The 14944-nt window shown below is 37.4% G+C and overlaps 1 protein-coding gene across 1 annotated transcript in view; it reads right to left on the bottom strand.

Annotated features, from left to right (window-relative positions):
- VCAN (versican) overlaps positions 1-14944 on the bottom strand; it is a 104136-nt gene that overhangs the window by 45415 nt on the left and 43777 nt on the right.

Here is a 14944-nt window from a genome sequence, read left to right as displayed (position 1 = left end):
TCAGAGCACTCCCTAGATTGTAAATTGCTATAAGGTACCAACCACTAAGCTCCATGGGCTCTTCTGCTTCCAGAAATACACCAGCCAAACCCCTTGTCTGGGCACCAGGAAGGAGGAAATTCTGGGTTGTATCACTTTTATCAGAGTGGAATTCAGTTGTCCGAGGACAGAGTTCTGCCACTGCAGCTGTCCTTGTCCCAGTGTCACAGCGAAAGGTGCCTGTGCATGCAAGGACCCATGAAGAAGACAAAAAGCAGCATGGAGGACTGCACAGTGTCTCGCTCTCCCACCCCAGGAATACTGCTGCAGAATTCATTTTTGGCTGAGCCCCAATTCATGCCACAAATGCTCAGGCGAAACCTGAGCAGCTTACAGAAGGAATAATTACGACGGAGCCACCCCTGTCCCCCATTAGTAGGGAGATTGTTCCTGTAGCAAGAAGCCACTCCTTTCCATGCATGAAAGGATCAACATCTAGCATTTACTGACAAGTCAGACGAGGAAAAAACCCTATTGAGAAGGAACGGGTCTTGCCTGTATTCTTTATGCATCAAAATAAATTCAGAAGTATATGAACTATCAGTAAAAACTTTAAGAAACTCCTCTATGTTTTTAACTATGGTTTGCTTAGAAAACCAAAGACCACAAGACTTTTATGGAACTGGAAGACATATACTATATTTACCTTTATCCCTTTGGCCCTAATAAAAGCAAAAAAGAAAACTCTTTTCTGTATCCCATCACATCTTCACTGCGTAATCTCCATAAACTATTACTTGCATAGGATTATTCTTACCCTATGCATATTCTTACCCTAACCATATGCCCTATAACCAAATCTCCTTCTCATTCCACCTCAGACATTCAGCCTTTCAACTATGGACACAAGAGCTTATGGGTAGTCAAATGAATAAAAAATACTTCTGCCATAAGAGAAGTGAGATCAACGTGTAACTCTAGTACATTACAAAAATATAAAATGAAGACAAATGATTTCTGCCACAGATGCTGTAACAACTCCTAATTGCCAAACAAGAACATGACTAAATGCCTTACATTTTTTCAAAAAAGTATAATTAAAAGCATAAGCTCGTTCAATATTAGATCACTAAAGTTGTTACTGTGATCTTACAGTGTCTCATGGTGTATGTTTTAAAAGAGGACACTTTTAAGATCTTCAGATAATAACACCTCTTAATATGGCTTGCAATGAAGCCCACTGTTTTGCTATGAAAAAAAATGTGTGATAATATATATACATATGTACAGATATGTATATGTGAATACATTTTAAATGCCTTTGTACAAATGAATCTTTTGAAATATCACATCAGTAATTTTATCTAATCAACAAATTAAGTAGTCTTTCATTGCTCATACTATTTTAACATAGTTGAGGTAAGCCAGACTCAGTTAAACTATTTTGTACAACTTTATAGCGTCTAACTGGAGCTTCAAAAATATGCATATCTTCAATTGTTAATACTCTCGTTTTGCATTCAACCTTTAGCATTAGGTTTCACGAGGTGTAAATAAAACTAGAATTCACATCAAGAATTATCACACACACAGACACTAAATTCACACAATATCTTTCATTTAAATATGGAAAGAATTTTAAATAAGAAACACATAGGTCTGTGTCAAGCATAGAAAGAATCCCCACCACATTTTGTACTGTTTTACAAATAATGGAGATAAAACTAACCATTCAGCCAAGCTTCTCCAAACAAACATGGGATAAATAAGGAAATGACTGCTTAATAGTGTTTATTTATAAACTCCTAGGCCAGGAACAGGACAAACAACACTCATTGCCTGTATAGGTTTATATAGGTTTCTACATAAATTCCTTACTTAAAAAAAATAGTAAAAAAAGAAAACCTGATATAAACATATCCCATGATCTTCTTAGTGAATATAAATGGAGGTCCCATCAATGTAGGATGTTGGTAGCTCTAAAAATTAGTGGAGTGAAGAAAAGCAGAGAGAAAGAGAGAAGACACTAAGGTATGTCAGTGTATCAACTATCTGTGTGTCAAAGGAACCGACATGTCATGATGTTCACTTAGATGTTTTACAAAGGAATGAATAATTTCAAATAAAATGTTTTCCCCCGCCCCCAGGATAGAAAACAAAGAAAAACTACAATTGTAAATCAACAATTTATATAATAATTTCATTGACTATCAATTCTTATTAAATCTACTTAATTCAATTAATAAAACACCATGGCATTCACTTTATATTCTCTCATTTTAGTTCCAATGAACAAAGTATAACATTGTTTTAGTCCAGTTTCCATTTGGATAATGAACTTCAACATTTCTTATTGCACATGAATCTATGGGGACTTCCCTTAGCATTGTAGACTATTGTATCAGAACATTTTACTAAAAGATTCAACTGTTAGATGCAATATATTCCATTTTCTAACCTAAGTAAATTACACAATATTTCAATCACAGCAATACAAACATAGCAGAGTTGGCCTTTGCATATTCTTCACGAACAGTCGGTTTCATACTGGTTTTTGCACACAAAATTAAATTCACTACCACAACCGTGCATGCCACCCAACTGTATTATCTTCCCAGAAGACAACTGACTGCATAAAATGTACTACCTATTATGTATCAGACTGTATTGCAGACACTTGCTTACCAACTCTATAGAGACCTAGGACCTCCAAGAATATCTTCCAAGTCTGTTTGTCTGTCTGCCTGCCTCTCTCTCTCTTTCAAACAGATGCTCTTTCCAATAGGTTAGAAAAATGGCCTTACTAAACTCTTTTCTCTTTATTTGAAAAGGAAAATTTTTGAGTGTACGTATTGCAAACTATCAATCATTACATTTAATCTAGGATTCCTTCTTGCACCTGCCTCCCAAGTATCTGATCTGACTTGCTTTCAGAATAGTAGAAAACATAGAATCATCTTAAGCTGTTCTGTCTCATGCTTCTCATTGTACCACGAGGCTGGCAATCACCAAAGAACTCTCAGCGCATCACACTAAACAGTGACTGAGAAGAAGAGATATATTTTAAAAAGTGCTCATTTGATGTGTATCACAAAAATGTTCTACTAAAGGGGAATTCTTAAATAAAACAGATACAAAATAAGAGTTGAAATTATTTTGTTTCCTTTTTCCCTAGTCTCACAATTAAGTGACTAATATTCATTGCTTAAATAAGTTGTGTCAGCTTCCAAATGGTTTCATCAGATTTCTTAATATTGTTTTGAGGGTGAGGGAAATGTTCATTGTCTAGGGCTTTAAAGGTAATTTTTTTCCACCAACAGATTCTCTACAGACCAATCTACATTTTATTCTGTCAGTGTGGCTAGTGTGTTCCCATACTTTTAAAATCTCACAGGGGGTGTGGAGCTCTGCAATCTACCCAGTATGGATGGACGAGTTCTTTCCCACCATCCCATACTCCTGTCATTGCTACCTGACATCTCACCCAGATTCCTATTTGCTCCTTTTTGTGATTCAGTCTTTAAAATTACTTCTTCATCCCTCATTCTTGGTACTGCCCCCACCTACCACACATGTTATTAGGGAGTTATAAGTACTACCATTATTGCAAACCATAAAAATTTCTTCGTGGGGTGTGGTGGCGGGGACACTTGTGCTATTATAAAAGTAGGTATCTTATTCCAGAATCATGATCTGCTCTATTTCCTATTAACAGTGCAACCAAATGTAGTAATTAACGTTCCCAGCTCTTAGATGAACAAGTCCTTATAAAAGACTCTCTATTTTAGAATTTTATTCTAAGGATAATATAACTTTTATTTGGATTTCAAGAGTCAAACCACAGAACTCTACACAGTGTATGTATAATCCGTTCTATGTTTATACGAATATATTTTTACAGCTTGACTTGAATATACTAGTACCACAGTTAATAGATTTTTTAATGGCCTTTCACATAACGCTTAATTGCTAGGCGACCTCAAATTATTCACCAAGTATTTTTAAGTACTTCACGGCAGAATTTTGTGGACATAGCGCAATCTTCCAGTCATGATGTTAGCAGACACAAAATATAGTTGCTAAGATGCACAGGCAGCTGGCTAAAGTTCACATTCTCTTTGGGGAATTTTACAATATAAGTTTAAGAGCTTTTAATTAAATATAACTATATACCAATTTACTCAGCAGAGATCTATTAGGATCACATTTCTTTAGTAAAATGGATTTCATTTTAATGTGTAACAGAAATATTCTGTTTCCTTATTTTAAAAATACAATAGGCAACCATACTGAAGTGCCTGAGCAATACTTACAGAATTTAGAGGAATTTTGAAGTTCTTTAAGATGTTTATATGTTTTCTGACACATACCTATAGGTCCAACAGCCAGGCAGAAACAAATGCCTCAATTTCATTCACATTTGATGTGTTCTTAATTTAAAATAAAATGCTGGCACCTCAGGAAGCAAAGACAATCACCTAATATAAACTTCTTTTTTTTTAAGATTTTATTTATTTATTTGAGAGAGAAAGAGAGAGAGGGAGAGAGGGAGGGAGAGAGAGTTCGTACAAGCCGGGGGAGGGGCAGAGGAAAGGGAGAAGCAGACTCCCCACTGAGCAGGGAGCCCCATACAGGCTCAATCCCAGGACCCTGAGATCACCTGAGCTGAAATCAGATGCTTAATCCACTGAGCCACCTAGGCACTCCCACCTAATATAAATTTCAATCAGATTGTTTCAGACATCCTAAATTCCCCCAATATTTTCAAAATTTGAGACACTAAAAATAGTGCCGACTCAATATGTTACAAAAATTGACATTAGTAATCAAGATATAAACACCCTCCCCAAATCTCTTCAGATATTTTTGCATCCTTAATTAATTACCTCAATAACTGAAAATCAAGTGATATTTATATCAATACTCAATCTCCCCAGAGATGAGAGAGATTAAAGTTTGGGAGACCAGCATTAGATTCTGTGACCCATATCTCCCTATTAACTCTGCTAGCTGAGGTTCATTTGGTGCAACTCCCAAGCATGTTATCTTATACTGACAGCCTCCTCTTGCTGAGCAAGGAGCTCGGTATTTCTCAATTCATGAATTTTATACCCACAAAGTGATATATGTGTATAAACAACATAAGCGTTTCTGATGGCCTCAAATTTAAGAGGCAGACATGTTATGAGGATGATAAATGGGAATCATCTCTTTTCCCCAACTTGAGATAATCCACTAATGATGCTGTTCCTTCAAGTGGAAAGAATGTGTTTAGATACAGTCATCTGGTCTAAGTGCGCTTAAGGAGATATCACCAAGTGTGGCCTCTTCTTACTTATAAAAAAGGCCCCGGAGACTTCATAACTTCCAATTTTTAAAGAGCAAGGGCTTTCCTGGAGAGCATAATCAAGTAAGTTTGGGACCTTCAAGCATTTCTGAACAATAAGAGAAAGAGCTATATGAAAGAGAAGTAAGCCAGGTTATTTAGGTTTCACAGTTGCTTAAAAATATAACAAATAAACAAAAACCAACAAAAGACATTACTTATTATCTTTTTCACTTTAGTCCTCCAACATTGTCAAAGCCTTTGATAGATGACAGATAGATAAAGAGATAGATAGGTACCAAATATCCTAACACCAGAAAAACACTTCAGTCAGGATCAAGGATTTAAAATTTAAGTAAAAGCTTTGAGTAAAGTAAAACAACTGCCTCCCCTAAATAAATATGTTTATACTTCCTTTCTAAGACCTCTAAATTATAGCTGGTAAGATAAACTTTGCCAGACACCAGGTTATTTTTAATTATGTTACTCCTTTCTTCAAAAGTCCATAGTTTCTGCTCACCTCCTTCCACCTGACCTCTTCACACAGGGTGTTCGAACAGTCCCATTGACTGTCCCCATATTTATCCTCTTTCTTCAGTTCTCTGTTAGAATTCTCTGCTTCTCTGCCTTGAAGCCCAGCAACTCCACGTCCCTTTCTTATTATCCTCCTCATTCCCTGCTCAACTTCCGTTCAAGAAGAGCCCTCCCACCCCCAACTTGGAATGCTTCACAAATCCTCCTTTGAACTTCACCCATGCATTTATGAATGATCCAGCTAAAGCCTCAGTTCTCCAGGACATCTTCTCTAAAACTCCTCAGCCCAAACTGGTTGTATCTTTGATTTGTATGCCACAGGATTTAGGTCATATTGTTTCTTATTTATAAATTCCTTAGCTGTGTTTATATTTTTGTCTCACCTCCCATTCTAAATTCTGTATTCCGTAATTAAAGTGAGTGAAGGGATCCTTTAAACATGAATGCCCTTCATACTCTTGCCACACAGCCCCTCTTTGAGAATTTTGTTGGAAGAATGTCTGCTCAGGTTTTTATCATCAAGAAAGAAAATGTTTACTATTAGAGTTCAATACTTCCTTTGAAAAATGTGAATTTTAGGCTGAAGAAATTGTTGTCTTTTGATTGCAGTAGCGGATCGAATTCTTAAGATACAACTAAAGAACCATACAGATAACGCAAACAGTAAAGACTCTTCTGGATATAATAATCCAGATAATTCAAATGCGCAGACACAGTTTCAATTTTTTTTTTTTAATCATTCACCTTATTCCAAATCCAGGATTCCATATAGGCTTGTATCAGGGTGGTAATCACTGTTTTTCTTAATGTAAATGTATAATGAACAAAGTCACTTTGGTAGTAGAGTCAGAAGAATCCCTAAGCCATAACCATATGTATTTCCTTATAGTTTCCATGTTGATATAGAGAAGGTAACATGGATACCGCAAAGTGAGGTATGCAGTCTGGGTAATTCAAGACATATTTTCCACCCCTTACCATTACTTCTGATTCAATTACAATTATTCCTGAAACTTTTAAAAAACATGTATTTTAATGATATTTAATTCTATTTTCTTCCTTACTTACAGATGCCAAGGTTCATTTTAACACTTGTGACAAAAGCTACACTTCCCAAAATATGATCAAAGAGCACCATTTCACTCAGAGGAGACTGAATCAGACATATTCTTTTTCTCCTTAAAATTGGTAAAGTACAGCTTAACTGGCAGAGGCTTAAAGCATCCCCTTCCCCAGGAGTGTCTACTTCAGCCAGCTGTCGGCAGGTCAGAAGGCCTTTACTTTACTAATGTTCAACACTCACTGTGTATCAAAATCACATGAGATGCGTTTTAAAATACAGATATCTAGTAATGAAAAATAAATGAAGCAAATTTAAGAAAAGAAACTAACAAAAAGTACAAATGCCCGAGTCCCCCCACCAGAAATCCAGATTCAGGTTGTCTGATGAGGGATGGGGACGTGGGCATTTTTACTTAAAGGCTCCCTGGCCATTCTAATAGACAGCGAGGGTTGAGAAGCAGTGTTGGCAATATTTATGCACTGGGCCATTTCCTGGTGTTTCTCAAACCCCTATAGTCAGAATGGCGTCACTGTTGGTTAGCTGCCTGGTGCCTGGTTAGTTTAGCTCTGGCCCACCCCTGCCCCTCTGCCCCGGGGCAAGCTGGGTGGTTGCTCAGTGAGGGAATGAGTGTCCAGAGTTTCCTGTGAAGCCAAATCTAAAGATGCTTCTTCTATTAATTTATTTCATATTACGTCTAATTTTATCTTTTTACTCAAGCAAGCAAATAGCCTTTATTATATGTTTTTGCTTACTAATTATTTCAAGTTGCCTTCCCTATTATGCAATAGATTGCGTTACCTTCTTTTCTCCAGGCACACAATAGCCTGACTGAATGACTTTATTTTTTTAAATTTATTATTTATTTATTTATTCTAAAGATTTTATTTATTTATTTGACAGAGAGAGACACAGCAAGAGAGGGAACATGAGCAGGGGGAGTGGAAGAGGGAGAAGCAGGCTTCCCGCCGAGCAGGGAGCCTGACGCGGCAGGGCTCCATCCCAGGACCCTGGGATCACGACCAGAGTCGAAGGCAGATTCTAAACGACTGAGCCACCCAGGCGCCCCTGACTGAATGATTTTATTTCAATGCCTCCAATTATCTCCTGGAAGTAAGTGTGAAGAGATGGGAGGAGAATGTTTCATCTGCAGAGAGTAAAATGGCTTCCCTACAGAGCAGAGCAAGGTGAGAGTGCAGCATAGTGAAAAATGGTAACTATACTATATTCCATTATACTCTACAGAAATATACCTTAATATATTTCCTTTTTCCTTTCTCAACTTAGGAAAACCAAAACCTTGAGAAACTTACTCTTTGCAGCACATGGCCAAAGCAACTAAGTCACCCTGTGAGAAAGAAGACTATGGCACAAAGCCAAAGGATGAAGCTACCAGAAGCCAGTCAAGGTAGTGTGTAGTGATTACACATGTGTGCAAGCAAATCTGGGCATAATATCGTGACATGATAGATCAAATTTTTATAGACACAGATGCTGAAATATAAATAAACTTTTCCTCTCACTCCAGAGATTCTTCCTTTCCTGTTTACACTTTAAATTATTTATGAAGAAATACTTTGTCCATTATCTCAATGATTCCAGTAAGTATTTAAAGGGTTCATCATAATTTATTTTCCTCCCAAGAATCAAATCATTCTTTTTAAGAACAATTAACAGGCTTTTTGCCAATAGATAGGTGTTTTCCTCCTGATTCATACTCACAAAGTCTAAACACCAGCATATCTCTCTAAGGAACACCATTTTTTCATACAATAAAATAGGTTCTCAGTTGTTCACATGATGCCCACATGATGTTACATTTTCTATCACCTCAAGTATGGTGTTAAAAATTCAAAGCACTTCGATACAAATGAAAAAAATATACAACAGTTTTCACCAAAACACATCCCCAATCCCTACCCTGCAGCCAGGGCCCCCTTCTTGGAATCAGTCCACCAATGAAGCAAATGATTAGCCAACTCTTCTTCTTGTACCTGACAAGCTGACCTCACTGAGGTGTAACGTTATACATTTTCTGAACTGATACAAAAAGGCAATGCCTTATTAAAAAACATACAATTTTCAGCTTTACCTCATTAAAATGAAATCTCAGAGACCATTTTCTTTTTCCTTTTATTTTATCCCTATTGCTCCTCTCACGATGCATGTCTCTCCCCTTGGCTACATCCCTTCCCTCAAAAATGTTCTGAACACTGTCTGGGCCCATGAATACATTTTTTATTCATTGCACAAATGAATGATCTAAGAGCTATTAAGAAAGAAGAATGTAATCCCTGTGTAGAGAACTGGGGGTTTCCTTGACAACAACAAAAAGACAGCAGGGAATGCCCATGCATTCCATGAATATGCAAGAAGAGACTAGGCCTAGTACCTGGAAAAAATTTATAAAGAATTTGTAAAAAGATCTTTTTCTTTGGGAAAAAAAATTAAATGGGTGGTTATCAAAATCATAAGCCCAATTCTCACACATGAAAACAGAGCAGAAAGCTAATGAATTCTACATGTAGGTGCTGTAGAATCAATACTACATTTACATTTTAAATAAGGGTTGCAGCTGCTTCTGATTTGCACCCAAAATGGCATCACCCTAGACAACCACAATTCACAGAGGATTAAAATTTTAACAAGCTCTTACAGTCACGTAGATACTATAGTATAGTTATATTTGGCTCCCTGTGGTCTAAATCTTGAATTTTAAGATAATTCATTTTTTTTATTTTTTTACCTATTCACAGTACAAAACAATCTAAGTGTCCCTACGTGTAGAAGTCCAGAATAAAATACCTGCTAAAGCAGAGAGGGCATTAATTTGTCCTCAGTAGTCCTCATGTGCCAGGCACTATGCAGAGTGCTTTGTTGTCACGGGAGGATTAACTGTGTGAGGTGCCTACCACAGCGATGGACAAGCCCTTGAAGAGATCCCTTTCTCCTCCTAGCAACCTGGCGAGTTTGTAGTCTTATTATACATTTTAAATGTTGTAACAACTGAGGCCTCTGGAGATAAAGCAATTTTTAAGACCAAACAGATGGAAATCACAATGCTGACAATGAACCCAGGACTGTTTCCAAAGGCTCCTTCCATGATGTCAACTGCCTCTGCCATGGATCTTATGGGGCGAACTGACTACCCATCCACGTTCATTCAGAGTATCACAGAATGTGCTTCAAAAATCCAGTTCTAGAGGCGTATCTTGTGCATGGTCATTACTTTACTACTTGCTGAATGAATGAGAAGACATATGTTTGTATATTATACGTATGAGTGTGTATACATGTTATGTGTGTGTATGTATACACTTGTGATCATCTTCCTTGTTTCATGATCCCTGTGGTTTGAAAAAAGCGTATGGGTCAAAGTTTAGGAAATATTCCTTCTATATAATAATAGCCATTACATCTATTTTACTGGCAAAAAATTCTGACAAAGAACTTAAGAAATTTCTGGGTCCACACTGCAGGTAAGCAAAGGAGAGACCGACTCCAGACTCTCCAACTTCTAGCTCTCGCTTCTGTAATAATACTGAGTCGAAAATCACTTGAATTAAGATGGCATAAGCCTTTAACTCACCTTTTATCGTACACAGCCCACTCATTTAAATTTACAAGTGTGTAACTCTGAACCATGATACTTCATGGGAATATATTTTGAAAAGTTAAACATACTTAACGTACAGAAGATGCTACATTTGTCAAAAAGCCTGAATCACTGAAGAACAGGAAGGCAGTATGAGAACACTCCCTCCTGAAGAAGTTGGCTGAGTATCTGGTGTCCAGCCCCCTGTATAGGTTCCTAGGTGAACACTAAGAAGGCATTCATCTCCTGAAGTGGGCCCTGCCCCTCTGTCATCCCAGTGCTATTCAGAAAAATGCCTGATTATACCTGTGGCTCCTTAGTTCCACTGATGAGGCCTCTGTTGGGCAGCAAGGGGCTACTAACTGGTTTCCAATAATTTGTTTTTGATCTTCCTCTCCAACAAGGACCAGCTGCAGTTTCTCCCTTCTCATGAAATATTCTCTGACTTCCCTATCTTCATTGATTCCTTCCTTCGCTGACCTCAACCGCCATTTATTGTTGGTACCACATTACCTAGCGTGTAACTGTATGTTTCCGTACTGTAACCAGATCTGATCGTGTTAATCCTGGCTCCCCAGAATGCACTTAAAGTCCTTGGGAGCAGGGCCTGTGGTTTATGTTTATTTTGTGCCTCTTTTAGTACCTGTCAAAGGATGAGGCACGCTGTAGCTTCAACTAGAGATAAATCTTGCTTGACTGTGCTCTGCTAGAAGACAGTGTGTGCCTTTCTCTCGAGTTCATTGCCAGTGACAGCTAAGTGCTATTTGTCTTGAGATAATGCCCCACCTCAGCAGTAGTTTTGATGACTCTAAGTTATAACTGCAAATGCTATTTTCAGAAAGAAGAGGCTCATGTTAGCAGATAACAAAGGTCTTTTTAGCTATCTGTGGAACACGTCTTTTATTAAACTTCAACCTGTGAAGAAACAATTTCAGTTTCTTAAATTTTTCCTCGAGGTGAGTGGGTTATCAAACATTCATAGAGCATTTTAAAAATGGAGGATCTATTGTGTGTTTGTGTATGCGTGTCTACATGTGAGTGGTATGCACATGTATGTGTGACACATACAAGATACTTCACTTATAAGGACTTTTTAAAAAGGTAACCATTGATCTGCAGTATAGGGTTAAACTCACTAATAATTCAGAAACACACTAAGGTCAATTCTTTTCTTCAAAGTATAGAAACAAAGGGAAGATAGCCTCTTCCTTTTCATGATTTGACTAATAGAAGAGGAACTCGGGGCGCCTGGGTGGCTCAGTTGGTTAAGCGACTGCCTTCGGCTCTGGTCACGATCCCAGGGTCCTGGGATCGAGTCCCGCATCGGGCTCCCTGCTCGGCAGGGAGTCTGCTTCTCCCTCTGACCCTCCTCCCTCTCATGCTCTCTGTCTCTCATTCTCTCTCAAATAAATAAATAAAAATCTTTAAAAAAAAAAAAAAAGAAGAGGAACTCAATCCTTTTCTGGATTTCAGGCAGTGAAGGAAGGATGGGAGAAGCCATCCTAATTCCCTGCAGAAAAAAAAATGTGCTTCTCTGGCAGGGAGCCACAGCGGGGCCCAGCAAGGAGAACCACTCATGTGTGAGAGCACCAGCCCCAACCAATTTCAGGGATGTGCTCCAAAATTCTGCAGGAAAGAAGCAGCCCATACCCAGGGCTACCAATTTCATGATGCTGTTCTCTTGCCACGGCAGGTATCGGAATAGCATACGTGGCCCCCCCCACATTAGCAGCAAACTAAACCTAAACGCGTGCCTCCATTTGCCCATCTGCGATACTTTCCCTAGTTGTCTCACAAATGATCTCTGAAGTTTAAACATGAAAATATATGTAAACCATGCCCTGAAAGTATCAAGCTCTGTGAGCCTGATGATGATTTAGCTCTGCACATTCATGTGATACTCTGAAATGTAACTATGTACTACCTTGATGACACATAGGCATCAATGAGATTGAAACTAGATTTGCAGGTGCCTGGATGGCTTAGTCAGTTAAGCATCTGCCTTCAGCTCAGGTCATGATCCCAGGGTCCTGGGATGGAGCCCCGCATCAGGCTCCCTGCTAAGCAGGGAGCCTGCTTCTCTTTCTCCCTCTGCCTGCCGCTTCCCTTGCTTGTGCACGCACTCTCTCTCTCTCTGTCAAATAAACAAATAAATAAAATCTTTGAAAAAAACCAAATCCTAGATTTGCTTAATTTGCTTTATTCCTCATCATACAAAGTTATTCAAAGGTAAATATCAGTGAATGTGTACGATGAAAGTGAAATAAAGTATTGATAATCAGACCAATTTAAAAAATGTTTTTACGTTAAAAAAAATCAACTCATTCAGGAATGAATAATTGTTGCTGCTTTCTTTTGAATTAGCTAGATGGTATTATTCTTTTTCTAGCCATGGTCTGAGGTATATGTTAATTTAGAAATTACCACAAGGTAAGAGAGAGGTCCCAAGAAATTGGGGATCCTGATCTCCCTTCTCAAATGTTAACCAGAACAGTGCAGCATTGCTGGTATGGTGTGAGCATAACTGCCTATCAAATATTAACCAGAACAGCCACTCTTATCTGCTCAAAATATAGTGTTCCTAATAAGATTTTGTTTGAAGAAAGGAATCTTCTCCTATAATAAAAAATCTGAAAGTAATTTTTCTATATAATCAATTCTATCAAAATGAAAAATATGTAATTTTGAAAAGTTATATGAAGCAATCTCATATAAACATTGCCTTTTAAAAAATGATGACTGTGCATGCAATGAGATAAATATTGCCATTTGCCCAGGTGTCTATCTCCTATTCTCAGAGCCAGTGTCCCTTATTCTTCATCCTCTCCTCAACACCTTTAGCTTTGTGTACATTTCTCCAAACTACAAACAAAAATGCAGGAGGAGTTAATCATATGAGAGTTATTTCTCAATGATGAAAACAATAAGGTGCCATAAATTTCAATACAGAAACTGAGCAAAATGAATTCTAAGATAGAGGCCAAAATTATCTTTCTCACCATCTCATTAATCTCTAATACCATCACATTAATAATTTTATCCATATCTTAATATCTGTATCATTTTAGTTTAATATTGGCTTTACACTTGCCTTACACTTAAGGTATAAATTATAAAACTAGCAAAAAAGAATGCTTGATGAAACAAATAATATCAGGCTGGCCTGACAAGTAGTATGGAGTACATATGAACTCATTAAAAAAAAAAAACTAATAAACCATCTATTTTAAGGTTATAACTATGAGCATTTACGTAATAATGTGTGAATTTAATATCTGTACATTTCTAAATAATTCTTTGGTTTAAAGATAACAGCACACCAGTTTTTGAAACATTCACAGTTTTGTCACACCAACTTGTGACATTTTCGATGATTTAGAGGAGTGTTCTTTTAAAAAAAAAAAGTATAGAATTGAAGAAACTCTTCCCATACTACTAAATCCTGTAGACTTCTATGTGTTCACAAAGAAAATCTTTCAATAATTTTTCAAAATGCAGGTGTGCAAATTACTCCTGAAGTAGACAGGAGTCATGTTTTCAGTATCCCCTGAACCACTGTTAAACACACCCCATAGCATTTTTCAGCTCATAAAACTTTTATGAGCTGAGAAGTTCCTTCAGATTTTTTTTAACTGCTAACTACAGTTGCCCTCCAGCAATAGCACCTTAAGTTGCTATTAAGATCCATTTCAGCAAATATAACATAAACGTGTCTTGAGTAGCATGTTTTGTTTCATAGTAGTTAAAAAAAAATCAAGATTTATATGACTTGCTGAGCACAGCAAAAAATTATGAATGCTTTGGTTTAGTGTAGCATGGGTGGCATTTTTGCTTACTTGGATATAACAGTACATGTAGAGGTCAGTTCTATGTTTGTGAATAGATTTATACAAGTTCATACATGAACCAAGGATTTTCCAATCTGGAAAAATGTACCTTGATACATAAAGGCACATATGTATTTTCCTTATTAACGTACACCTGCCTTAGAACCCATTAATTTAACATCTGCTTTAACGTTTTCCCTTGCCAAAGTTCAAGATGCTTGAAAAATTAAATTTCTCATAGAAAACAAGTAAAATTAATAAAAGTAAGCAGTTGGATCTGAATAAACCTCATTGTCTTCTCAAGACAATAAACAATGCTTTTAGTCTTAAGAAAGACATATATAAAGTATACAAAAATGATAGATGAAAGAGAGAGACAGAGAGACGGAGGGAGGGAACTAGATAGACACAGGCTATACCCTGCCCCGCCCCACCACACACACACTGGAATCGCGTCCTGATGGAGAAACCCAACAATTCCCTTTCCATAGAGTTTTCTGACCTACTCTTATCAACGCTGAAGAAAAACTAGACAAGCAAATCATGATCCCGTGTTTTAAAAGTGGAAGAAGGAAGAGGACAGACCTAGGTACATCTCCCAAACCCAGCTGAACTAAGTTAAC

Source organism: Neomonachus schauinslandi, chromosome 7 (genome assembly GCF_002201575.2).
Source record: "Neomonachus schauinslandi chromosome 7, ASM220157v2, whole genome shotgun sequence".
Lineage (NCBI taxonomy): Eukaryota > Metazoa > Chordata > Mammalia > Carnivora > Phocidae > Neomonachus > Neomonachus schauinslandi.
The sequence above is the reverse complement of the archived record's forward strand: the minus strand, read 5'-3'. Positions and strand labels throughout refer to the sequence as shown.